Source organism: Aphis gossypii, chromosome 2 (genome assembly GCF_020184175.1).
Source record: "Aphis gossypii isolate Hap1 chromosome 2, ASM2018417v2, whole genome shotgun sequence".
Classification (NCBI taxonomy): domain Eukaryota; kingdom Metazoa; phylum Arthropoda; class Insecta; order Hemiptera; family Aphididae; genus Aphis; species Aphis gossypii.
In genome coordinates this window covers 9,825,172-9,839,098 of record NC_065531.1, presented here as the reverse complement: position 1 = coordinate 9,839,098, position 13,927 = coordinate 9,825,172, and the positions used below count along the sequence as shown (strand labels likewise).

General features: G+C 27.5%; 1 protein-coding gene across 2 annotated transcripts in view; it reads right to left on the bottom strand.

The window, feature by feature from the left end:
- The window catches only part of LOC114126048 (uncharacterized), a 263,154-nt gene that overhangs the window by 63,376 nt on the left and 185,851 nt on the right, over positions 1 to 13,927 (bottom strand). The window lies entirely within an intron of this gene.

The window sequence follows — 13,927 nt, the reverse complement described above, 5'->3', positions numbered from 1 at the left end:
TGGATAAAAAAAAATTGAAAACACATTAATAGTGAAAGTGTAATAAGCAATTGACAAGTTAGAAACAAATTGAATATAATATTATTTAAATATATAGGTATTTAATTTTATTTATTTAAATAACTATTAATTTTAATATAGTAATATAAATTTTATAGGTATATTATTTTTAGTCATATAAAAGTAAAACAAATTATAACTTTATTATGTTATCCAAATATGTAATATTTAATCAAGGCTTATAAGTTATATCCACTTACTTATAAGTTTAAAAACGCTTATAGAAAAATCGAGAGAATGAACATCAATTTTGTTTCTGACTTATAGTATTTACTATTAACTACCTACTAATATAATACTAAAATAATATCATAAATCTTCGAACAGTATAGTATAATACACATACAAAAATGGTATTCCGTAAAGGTTGCAAATTTTAACTGGTCGAGTAAGTCGCGTGTTAATTTATAAATAATCATTGCATCATTTAACATTTTAAATTAGTTAATATTCACGAGTTATATAGACACATCAAAATAATATTAAAATCATACTCCTGTTACCTAAATTTCAACAGTCTATATACACACTATTATATAATTGTGTGTTTAAAATTATTACAACTATAATATGTGATGTATATGACTCGGGAATGTATTTATATATGAACAATTTACTACACTTATAATAACTATTTAAAAAAAATGTATAACCTTGTATTGTTTAGTAGGTAAAGGGAAATGATTCTTATAATAATAATCGGATATTTAAATAAAATCGCGTTCAACAAAATATATTATTGTACTTAAATATGTGAAATATGTGATTAAATTAAATTATTGATTATTAGCATATGATTAGATTTTATTAAGACGATTTCAACAGTAATATAATATATAGGTAAGTTTATATTGATACATGTTTTGTCTTAAAATCTCTAATACTCTTGTTAACATGATGTGATCCTAATTTATATTATATTATTATGTGTGTGTATAATACCAATAATACCATATTATAATATAATAATATATTTATCATATTTGTGCAATGCTGATGTTGAAATTGAATTGTGAGTATTTTAATACGTTTGAATATTCATAAGTCATAATTTACAAATCACAATCACCATATAAATGATATGGTATAATATAGGAAACGGGAAATTAAGAAATAGGTACTTGTAATTTTTGGCACTTTCCATCATTAATTGATTAGTACTTATTATTGTTTTTATCTTCATCTATTAGCTATCAATATATAAAAACTGCTATACGTAAACTGGATAGAACGCACTTACAAAAAAAAAAAAAAATCAAAACTATTGCTTGTATATTTATTAATTAGTTGTAATACGTAAAAAATGGTATTATATTTGTAAAAAATTTCTATTAATATTATAGAAGTTTATTTTATTTTTTGCGGCGTGTTGATATGTTTCTAATGTTTCTATACAAGTAACGTACGACCTTATTTTTTCTAATAGGTATAATGGTATTAAAATCTATCCTTAACTCATAAAATATGCAATCTATATCGCAAGCGATATAAATCATCAATCATAAAAAAAAAAGTTACTTGTAGACCTATAGAGGTTGAATTATATACTGAATTACATGTTCAAGACTTCAAGTTAAAAATCATATAGCAGACGGTTTATAATTTTTTTTATTTACCAAGAATAAATATTATGTGAAAACAATTTACGTAAAAAGCAGAAATGTAAAAAAAAAAAAGTGGTATATTAATTATTATTAGAGTCATCATAATATATCATATTATATGAGTTCTTGAATCAATGTTTATCATTAAATGGCAATCGTGTAATTTTTTTTTTCAAACTACAATTTAAAAAAAAAAACTTTTGTATCATAATTACATATAATTACGAAAATATTAAAGTAGGTACTATTAAATAGAAATAAAAACAGAGGCTCTGGGGGGGGGCGATCGCCCCATCGCCCCCCCCCCCCAGAAATACGCCCTTGCATGAACATCAATTTTGTTTCTGACTTATAGTATTTACTATTAACTACCTACTAATATAATACTAAAATAATATAATAAATCTTCGAACAGTACAGTATAATACATATACAAAAATGGTATTCCGTAAAGGTTGCAAATTTTAACTGGTCGAGTAAGTCGCGTGTTAATTTATAAATAATCATTGCATCATTTTACATTTTAAATTAGTTAATATTCACGAGTTATATAGACACATCAAAATAATATTAAAATCATACTCCTGTTACCTAAATTTCAACAGTCTATATACACACCATTATATAATTGAGTGTTTAAAATTATAACAACTATAATATGTGATGTATATGACTCGGGAATGTATTTATATATGAACAATTTACTACACTTATAATAACTATTTAAAAAAAATGTATAACCTTGTATTGTTTAGTAGGTAAAGGGAAATGATTCTTATAATAATAATCGGATATTTAGATAAAATCGCGTTCAACAAAATATATTATTGTACTTAAAGATGTGAAATATGTGATTAAATTAAATTATTGATTATTAGCATCTGATTAGATTTCATTAAGATGATACTAACAGTAATATAATATATAGGTAAGTTTATATTGATACATGTTTTGTCTTAAAATCTCTAATACTCTTGTTAACATGATGTGTACAGTGATCCTAATTTATATTATATTATTATGTGTGTGTATAATACCAATAATACCATATTATAATATAATAATATATTTATCATATTTGTACAATGCTGATGTTGAAATTGAATTGTGAGTATTTTAATACGTTTGAATATTCATAAGTCATAATTTACAAATCACAATCACCATATAAATGATATGGTATAATATAGGAAACGGGAAATTAAGAAATAGGTACTTGTAGTTTTTGGCACTTTCCATCATTCATTTATATTAGTACTTATTATTGTTTTTATCTTCATCTATTAGCTATCAATACATATAAACTGCTATACGTAAATTGGATAGAACGCACTTACAAAAAAAAAAAAAATCAAAACTATTGCTTGTATATTTATTAATTAGTTGTAATACGTAAAAAATGGTATTATACTTGTAAAAAATTTCTATTAATATTATAGAAGTTTATTTTATTTTTTGCGGCGTGTTGATATGTTTCTAATGTTTCTATACAAGTAACGTACGACCTTATTTTTTCTAATAGATATAATGGTATTAAAATCTATCCTTAACTCATAAAATATGCAATCTATATCGCAAGCGATATAAATCATCAATCATAAAAAAAAAAGTTACTTGTAGACCTATAGAGGTTGAATTATATACTGAATTACATGTTCAATAAGACTTCAAGTTAAAAATCATATAGCAGACGGTTTATAATTTTTTTTATTTACCAAGAATAAATATTATGTGAAAACAATTTACGCAAAAAGCAGAAATGTAAAAAAAAAAGTGGTATATTAATTATTATTAGAGTCATCATAATATATCATATTATATGAGTTCTTGAATCAATGTTTATCATTAAATGGCAATCGTGTAATTTTTTTTTTCAAACTACAATTTAAAAAAAGAATTATGTTTTAACGCCATTCACATTGAAAAAAAAAACATTATTTTGCAAACATTTATATCATAAATGTGTATTTAATTGAATATAAATTTATTAGATTTAATAATATTACTACATATTGATCAAACGCAATGGAAAATAATTAATCGAAACAATATTATCCGTTACGCCCGTCAAATACTACTACACAAATATATACTTGGCTTATTATTACAATACGGTTTCGAGTTTGAGAGACTAAAATTTAAACGGGCTATGTAAAGTAAATTTATTTTGTCACGATAATTTATTGATTGATCGATTATCACGCGACCATCAGAAAACAAACATTGTTTCGGGCTCTCTTAGCTGTCACAAATTCGTGTTAACCCTTTGTCAAATAAAAATAAAAAAATTCACGGTAAATATTATAATTTATTATATTATATTTTAATACATTGGTATAGGTCGTCGCAAGTAATCGCAGTTGAAGCAGTTACATGATTTGATACGAATATTATCATATATTAAACTAAAGATATTTTTCACTAAATATACTCATATATTCACCGTCTGCAGAGGGAAGTCTTCGGAGTGCAATAATATTGTTGCAGTCGACGAAGCCGTTTTTTTAGTGCGGTGATGAGGAGAGACAAGTCGAAAGGGGAGAGCAGAGCAGCGTCATTATGCATTACAATAATATCACATAATATTATATTATTATCATCATTATTATTAATTATTGCTACGTCGCACTGCAGTGAGGCATCGTAGGTATTTTGTCGTCACATATCCTGTTCGGAGAGTAAATCGGCCGCGTCGCCTTTTCGGACCGTTTGCGATGCGCCATACCACGACCGCACCGGTGCAGCGGACGGACCGTTTCCAACCGTTACGGCTCACCGGTCCCTTTGATCCAGTGCCGCCACCGCCGACGACGAAGACGACATCGTTTGGCGCCTGGCGCCAAGTCCTCTCCGTTCGTCCGCCCGTTGGTTATAATACGCACGTTTATAAATAATAATAATAATATATATTTTTACAGCGCCACACTCGATTCAGAGTCTATATATAGTGAATAGCATTAAAGTAAGTACGGATATAATACATAATATTGTACAATATCAATAGTAATAAAAATAATGACGGTCGAACCCGTTTCGCGTTTGACACTTATTATTATTTTCTCGGTCGATGATGTTTGCACTGTTGCGATAATCATTTTATACGTATCATATATTATATTAATCGCATTTTATAATATTATACTTCATAACATTTATGTTTATACATTATTCTGCTTAGGTATAAGAAAAAAAATCGTTCTGCTGTATGGTAAGTTTCAATTTTCGAGTGTTCCGCAACCTCTCATTGAGCAGGTCAGTATGCAACCGTAATCGATGCGTTTTAAGTTCAACACTTTTTCTCGACCACGACGATTATAATATATATAAATAGTATGCGTTTATTCGTCATTCGACGTTCGTACGAATATTATAATACTTAAAAATCACGTACAACGCTTTTCGATCTCCTCGTCTCCGACGGGTGACGTAAGGTTTCACACGTCCGACCTCCTAGGAAGTTGACAAGTCCGTCGGATGTTTATCGCCGCCACCGCCGCCGCCGTCTCGTCGTGTCTTTACCCAAAGATGGATTTGACGGTGCGTTGTCTTAAGGTCGGACACCCGCGGTCCGTGAATAATCGTCTCGACGACCAAAATCCCAGCGGGTAGTCCGACAATGCGTATAATAATCATAATCGATCGACCTTGTCAGACGATTATTACATATACATTATACATATCATACACATGTAGTGATTAGTGAGGTGCGTATCATTTTCGAACGACGCCAGCGTGTTTGTTTTTCGAATTTAATTTCGGTAAAACCGTTTTCACGGGTCTACTCGCCGAGCGTATATATTGGGCCCCGAGCACACAATAATATTACATGTACAGAATGATAAATATAATAATATAATATAGTATTGTAGTACCATCAACAAGACATAGGTACGTGTATGTTATAACGTGTATTTTCTTTGTTTCTTTAATTTTTTTTTTTTTTTTTTGTACATAAAATTAGGCATAAAATATTTAACGCTGTGTCCGTTGCCATGGCACTTTTGTTAAATGTCAAATAAAATGATTCTCTGTATAGCTATAATATTATGAAAACTCGATTAACCGGATAGGTTAATATTATGTAGGAAGTCTAAGTAAATAATAATTATTGTGTACCCGATAGATCATCTGGGTGTAACAGTGATTTTTAAAACGAGGCTATTACAGTAATTCTTAAAAACAACGAACTCGTCTAGGTAACCGAAATCAATGGGTAGATAGGTACCTACTTAAAATGTTTAAACTCTTCTGTTTTTTTTCCGTGCGTACTACGTGATATACTCCATAAAAAATCAAAATATCAGGTCTTATATTTATGTACCTATACATACAAAATTTAAATTCTTTCATTATTGACACTGTAACAAAACGCATAAGTGTATGTAATTTTCGCTACATCTAAAAATTAATTTTAGTGGTATAATATAATAAATAACATAATATGGTATTTGTACCTGACAACAATGAACACATATTTTAGAAATTATTTTGGAAGTAATAAATTTAAACTAATAAACTATAATGGACATTCTTCGTGAATTCGTGCATTTACTGTACTCTTCGTGTATATTCATATTATATTGATCGATTCGACATAATCGGCCCGATAATACTTCAACACGCAACATTATTGTACAACCATGGTTATAAGTTTATAAATTGTAATGGATTAAATAATATTTAATATTATATTGGGCCCGTTTGATGTAGCCCTCACGTTTTTCTATGATATTATACAATACGTCTTATTTTATTATGTGAAACGATATATTTTTATAATATAATGTAGTTTTTTAGTCAGGCCAAGTCGAGTTTTTAGGAGTTTCATAGTATTTACGAAACAGTTTTAAATTTAGTTACAATGATATATAGAATTTACATATTTATACCAACAATATTTATATTTTGTATATTATTGAATTTTTTCTCATTACAACTTTTTATACAACTATTATTTTAAAGTCTGAGCAAAGCAATAGATTTATTGATTTTTCAATAGTATTTATATTTATTTTGTTTGTGAGTCTATTTCATCACCGTTTTTAAAAATATTAAAAATGTTTTTGGTTTTCAACATTAGGGGAGGTTTTTGGTAGAAAATTGAATCCAGTTGATACTTTGGAAGAGGGGAGGGTCAAAATTAAAACACTCATGGGTCAAGGTTAAGTTAGGTTTTGGTTGAATCAAAAGTATTTTTTAAAAAATTGTTGGTAAAAATAAGAACATAATTAAGATAAAATAGTATTTTTGATAAACAAGCTTTTGTTTTTCAGTTGTTACTCAAAAATAAAGTATCTTAGATATGTGAACTTTCACCAAAACTTATAGAGTTAATACTTATACTAGAAATGAAATAATTTATGTAATATTTTGGATTTTTTAGTGTTATTCATACAGTTTTAAAATTATTATTATTATTATTTTCATTATTTTTATTTTTTTATAATTAAATTATTGTTCTAAGGTAAAAAATCCTGAAAATTTAATACAAGATTCCTCATAAGTTGTTTATATTTGAAATTTAACAACATTTTTTCATTATATTCTGTAGAACAAAATTCATAACAATTTTAATACACGTTAAAATACACAAGATTTGAAAAATTAATAAAAATTTTCATGCAATTTTTTCTTATAAGAACTGTGGAAAAACGTTTAGTGAGATTCCACAAATATTTAATAGTAATATTATGTACTATTAAAATTATCAAATATTTAATAATGTAATATATTCAATGTTTTTGGGAAAAAAAAATTAAGCCAACCGTATTATTAATCGTAAAATAAATAATGAAAATATCATAAAATGTGATTAGCTCAGAATCATTTTTTTTTATGTTATGAAAATTAAAAACATATAAGTGTGGTATAATACCTATTACTACTAAATCAATGATATATTTTGCGTATATATGTGTATATAATATGTATTGAGTATTTGAGTATATTATAGTTAATTTTCAAATAGTAAACTGTTTAATATAATATATTATAGTATAGTTTTATTCATTAGATTAGTAAATTAGTTAAAAAACGAGTTAGAAAATTTTATTTTTAAATCATATTATATACATATACGTGTATACTCGTATACTATATACTATATAGTATATTTTATATAGCAATTTTGATTTTTTGGGCACATGAAGTTAATTATCCGCATCAATGAATCATTGCATGCGCAAATTATACTGCCAACGAGGTATAATAATATGTAGTTGTAATATTAAAGTCTGCGTATGCTGATATCTATCTGATGAGTTGCCTGTGATCACAAATCTGTGACTTAATTCTTTAGGTTTATTCTATCTCTGGCTTTAGTAAAGACATCGTATATTATAATAAAATGTGTTGGATGTATTATAATATGTTAACTCGCCGGGGTGGAATAACGCGTGGTTTATATAAAAATTGAAACTTTACGAAAAAAAAAAACTAGCGAGCGTCTGCAAATGGAGAGGATTACTCAAGCACACGCACGACGATCATCACCCACCCGCTCATTGCCGACGTTTTCAGCCCGGCGGCACATCGTGTACGGTAATTGCACGTCACCACAACCGCCACCGCCACTGACGTTGCTGTCAACGACAATATACTGAAAGGTGATTCACCAAGCATACTCACCCCTCCTTTCTTTTAAAATAATGAAATTACTTAAATTTAATTTTTGGAAATTTCAAATATAATCTTTATAAAGATCTTGTTTTCAAAATTCTTGAAATTTTTTCTACTATTCAAGAAGTGTTTGGTGAAAATACAAACTTTTGTTTTTAAAATGACAACCACTCTTTTCTACTGTAAATTATTCAGGGATAATTTTTCAGAAAATGTTATATGAAAAATTACTTTTTTTTTTATATCTATATTAAGCTTTGTTACTTTGTGTACTAAGAATAACAGGTTCACGATAATGAGACTATGGCATTTTAAATTTTGAATAAATTCATTATAAAATAAAAAAAAAATGGGGGTGAGAATATTTGATAAATTATCGTCTATGCATAAAAAGTTAGGTGGGGCGCACTAGTTATCAACCACAGCATTTCTAGACTCTGGTTGCGTCATCGACAACGATAACAACGTTCCTCAGTTCTCACGCTTGAAGTAATCCGGACTTGTCGAGAACACTAATCGAATGAAAGACATAGAACTACGGCCTACGAGACACGAGTACCTACGAATATAATATAATAATATTTGATTTCTACGAAATTATATGGGATATTTCCGAATTTTCCAAACAAATTTTATGATTGATCTTGTGTTGGTGATAGTCTATTTAAAACCTATTTTGCGCTAAAAATGTGTGCTGAATTTTCAAAGGCAGTGCTCGAGGAATCCATTTTTTATCAAAATAACAGTTTAATGGCATACTATTAAAGAAAGTTAAGTTGCCATAAAATTAGCAACCCTTATAAAATTTTTTATGGTAAATAATGCTAAATATCCAGTATTATACATTCAATAGATGTAGTCACCATATAAATCACACTATAGCACAACACTGCATGTATATATAAGATATTATAATCGACTAAAATATCACAGTATTATTATTATGCATCACACACTTTGGTACCTAGGATTATTTTTATATATAATAAATAATGTAAAACGATAATTGATAATTACTGCATGTACTGTAAATTCAAATTTATAGTATAATATGATAATGGCTTTTGGTTGAAAATTGTGGATCATACCTACGTCACACGTTACCATAAAAAATATCATGTAGTAACTATTTTTCAACCATTCGGGATTATAGTTGACCCAAATCGTATAATAATAAATAACAAAAACCCGTTCTGTAATAATAACATAATCGGAATAAAAAATTAATACTACACTCGATAAAGTGAATGCCTAAAGGCACAACACCCTACTGTTGAGCGCCAGCAATTTCTTATACGGATTTATATTTTTTTATATACATTTCTTTTTAGAATACATCTTATTATACACCAATTAAAATCATAAACAACAATAGCAACACAGCATAATTGTACACTGTGATAGATATCGGCGTTTAATTACGTTGCAAATCTAACGAATATCTTTATAATATACATTGTATATACGTTGTACACGTATATATTATAAGTAGCTACTATAATAAAGTAAACGAAAAACAATCATAAAGAACAAAACAAGTAAAAAAATAATTGAAAACAGAAAAAACAATAAAATCATATTTTATGTGACACGTATTGATACCGACTAAGTACTAAGTACACGTATAATATAATTATCTTGCGGAAACAGGAAGTTTCTGCAGGTTAAATATTAATGTTTAAGTAGATTTTTTATTATAAGTTATAAAGTATATATATATTATACTACAATAATTATGCAGAATGTCATACGGTGGAAGACATAAGCGCCAAAATTAGATAAGAAAAAATAAAGTCGTATCGTACAAAAGCACCAAAACTGTATCGTACGAAAGCGCCTAAATCCCAGGTACCTGTGTGTCATGGTTAATAGATATTAAATAACAGATATTAAATCAAGAACTATATCGTTCAAAAATTCGAAACGTTTAATCATGCAATCATTACAATAGGTGCTTATACTTAGACAGTTATCGAAAATCGTATTGATTTACATATATTGTACATATTTACATTTTTTTGTTATATTATTTAAATATTTAATTAATTAGTTTTTATTTGAGATATACCTATATTGGCTATATTTATTAATCAACGCCAACACGTAATTGTAAAATGAATCTATGTGGCTTGTGAAAATTGTGACTTTATTGTATAGATATACTTCTGTTTTAGGAAGTAATGGTGTCATTCAATAATGGTTAGGGGGAAATTAAATTTGCTATAATATACATAACAGAATAACGAGGACGTGGTATGACCATAACGCATGTTTGGCCGCCGCATCAACTGATTAGTACTGTCGTTATGCAGTCAGTCGTTGCTATAGTTCTCGGATGGCCCGGATAGGTGACCACTGATTTATATTAAGAATAGCTTGTAGATTGATGTTCGGCATAGAACTGGACTAGCTAGGTTTTGCGTTATTGTACTGGTTGGAACCTTAAATTTGGATTCGATAAAGTATCTCCGGAGCTCTAAAGTATTTTAAGGAGAGCAATCGAATTATTATTATTATTATTTTATTAGTCTAAGATATTTTATATGCGGTAAATTTTTCATTGACAATTAGAAAATAACTAAAAAAAATAGAAACTTGAAAATTTTGATTGATTATAAGAAACTAAAAAATCAATATAACATATTTTGAAAATTATAACATATATATAAAAATACAAACATTAGATGAAAATTTCATGTATCTAAGGTTATTTATTTTTGAATTTCACTAAAAAAAAAGCAAAATTGATTAAACCAAAAATTGTATTTGCATAAAAATGTCCGTTTTTTTCTTAATTTAATTGCTGATTTATGATTTAAAATCGAAGCATTTTTATTTTCTCAAAAGGTGATGACTAGTACAAAAAACACATCATTGTAAAACCAATCTAATATAATCATTGGTTCGCTGAGAATCTAAAAAGTTGATTTTTACATAAAATTGTAATACGATAAAAAATATTTGTATCTCTTGAACGACGAATAACGATGGAATCGATGAATGATAGTAGTAGGTTGTAGAAAATAAGTCTGTTGCCTTTAACAGCTTGTCCAAAAGTGTACCTAAAAATTTGTCACTGCGAACGAAGCATAGATATATAATGTATTAATTGTAGTGCTATAATTTTATTACTGTAAAGAGAACATTTTTTTGAATGCGGATATGTTTTTTATATCGTGGGTTTGCATTCATTGATATAAATAATATTATTCGTCGAAAAAATACGTGACTGACTATGGTTTTATAAAAACGATATCCAAGGGTATAACTAAAAACTATTTGCTTACCCTTATTGAAAGCGATATTGTGTTTTTTTTTGTATATAAACATGCTATAATATACTTGAATATACGCTTATATACAGGGTGATTATTTTATCAAACAATACTCATTATTTCAAAAAGTATTGAATTTTTCAATTTTTTTTTTTTCAAAATGTATGATCCATACCGTTCTAGAATTTCAGAACTCTTCCATGTTTTCACCTTTATATTTATTAGGTAAACCACTATCAACTTTTGATTTACAAGTTACAACCTATACTTACAATTTCATAAATTAATATTGCTATTTTTTTTATGAATTATCACATTCAAATTTTCATTTTTCGTTAATCCGTTGATGGGGTATAGCTTCTTAAAGTTGAGTAGTTTTGAGAAGTGTTTAGGTATTGAGTGTAAATGTGTTATAACTTGTTAGTAAATAATAACTAGTAATAAGTAGTAATTATAGTCCAATTAATTATAATTATAGTATGACAATTGATAATCAGCTATATGGCAGGTAGAACAGGTACAAATATTATCACCACTTTCCGCTACATCTAGGGGTCAAAGATATTGAATTCATTACTATTATAGCTACTGGATTTTACAAATAAAACTTCCCGGTCTGACGGTGCTAATTAGTTACTGATGTATAACAACTAAAAACCTTTTAAAACTAACCAACTTTGAACAGCTATAACTTGCCGACGGATTAACGAAAGTTAAAAATTTTAAATATTCATGAAAAAAATGGCTTTATTAATTTATGCAATTATTAATATAGGTAGGTTGCCGTTCAAAAATCAAAAGTTGATGATTTTTACTATTAAATAAAAGAGTGAAATAAATTAAAATTTTATGCAGTTGTAGAAAGACATGTATCAAAAAATTGAAAAAATAATTAGATAAAAATCTATACTTTTTAAAATAATGAGTGTTGTTTGATAAAATAATCACCCTGTATATATAAAAAAAATTACTTTTAATGTTTGTGTTTGAGTTTTGTATAGTAGGCCAGAATTTAAGTTATGGTCCGTTTAAATTCGATTTATGACCAAACAAATTATACTTTAAAATCGAAATCCATTTAAAAAGTGGATTTAGATTGCGTGTAGCCGCATTATGGAATCAATCAATCGATTTCGAATAATGGCGTCTAACCTTATACGGTCATCTATGTATATAAAGAAACGTGTCATAAATTCTCTGAGCTATTTGCACCATCGACAGTAAATTGTATTATTGATAAATTAATTTCAAAGACGTTTTTTAAGATTAAATGTGTTTATTATATTGTATTCAGTTTTTTTTTGAATTTCAATATTTTAAAAATTCCTAAAACGACGCACTACAGCAGTTTCCTGCGTATTAATATAATTAAATATAAATACTTGAATTCTTACCACATGAAGTTGGTAGGTAAGTCAGAAGTCAGAACTTATTAACTAGGTAACATAAATTGTACTCTTGAAGAGATATTCTAATATCTTGAAATTTCTCAGGGTATATATCTTTAAAAACTAATCAGTAGACTGTGCGTATACATCGATTATAGACTTTATTTTAATTATCATATTTTTTTAATATTACTAACCAAGTTATTCGAATATTAATAATTTATTTAAAAATGTGTATCATTTTATAAAATGTGTTTTCATATAAATGCGTGTTAACACATTTTATTTTAAATAACTTATTTTTAGATACATAATATTATAAATTACGGACCACGGATGTGTGACCGTTATTGTTACACAATAAGTATACCTAATTTGTATCTGGTTTCAATATTGTTAGTAACTTCCAGTACAACTGTGTACTACGTACACGACTGCTATAATATATATATTATAGGTAGTCTTAAGATTTTATGTACACTTACACGCGGTTATAAAAGTTGCGATGTCCGGTGTGCTGTGGCATGTATTCCGAGAATTGGGAAAAGAGGTTTTTTTTGCGGAGGCGGAATTTATACCTATGGCGGACAAATGAAAAATGCGTACGTCCAAACACGGATCTAAAAAGTAAAAACATTCCAATCAATTTCGAAGAATATTCAGGCGGCGTGCGTGCCTATATAAATTATACACGTATAGTTTCATGATTTGCGGTCGTTTCGTCTATGAGTATATACGGTCTATATATTATTATTATTATTATATAGCGTATTGTAAGTATACGTAGTAGCGCTGACGACGTTACAGGAAAAAATGTCAGTCCTAATAAAATCGTGTTTGTGTGTGTGTATGTGACACCAAACACGAAATGGAAAAAATGTCCCGTGACTTACAATTTAATGGTTTCATTCTGAGAAGAAGAAAAAAAGAGTCTAAGAATAAATAATAAATCACGTTTATTAATCGGTTCTTTCTTTATATA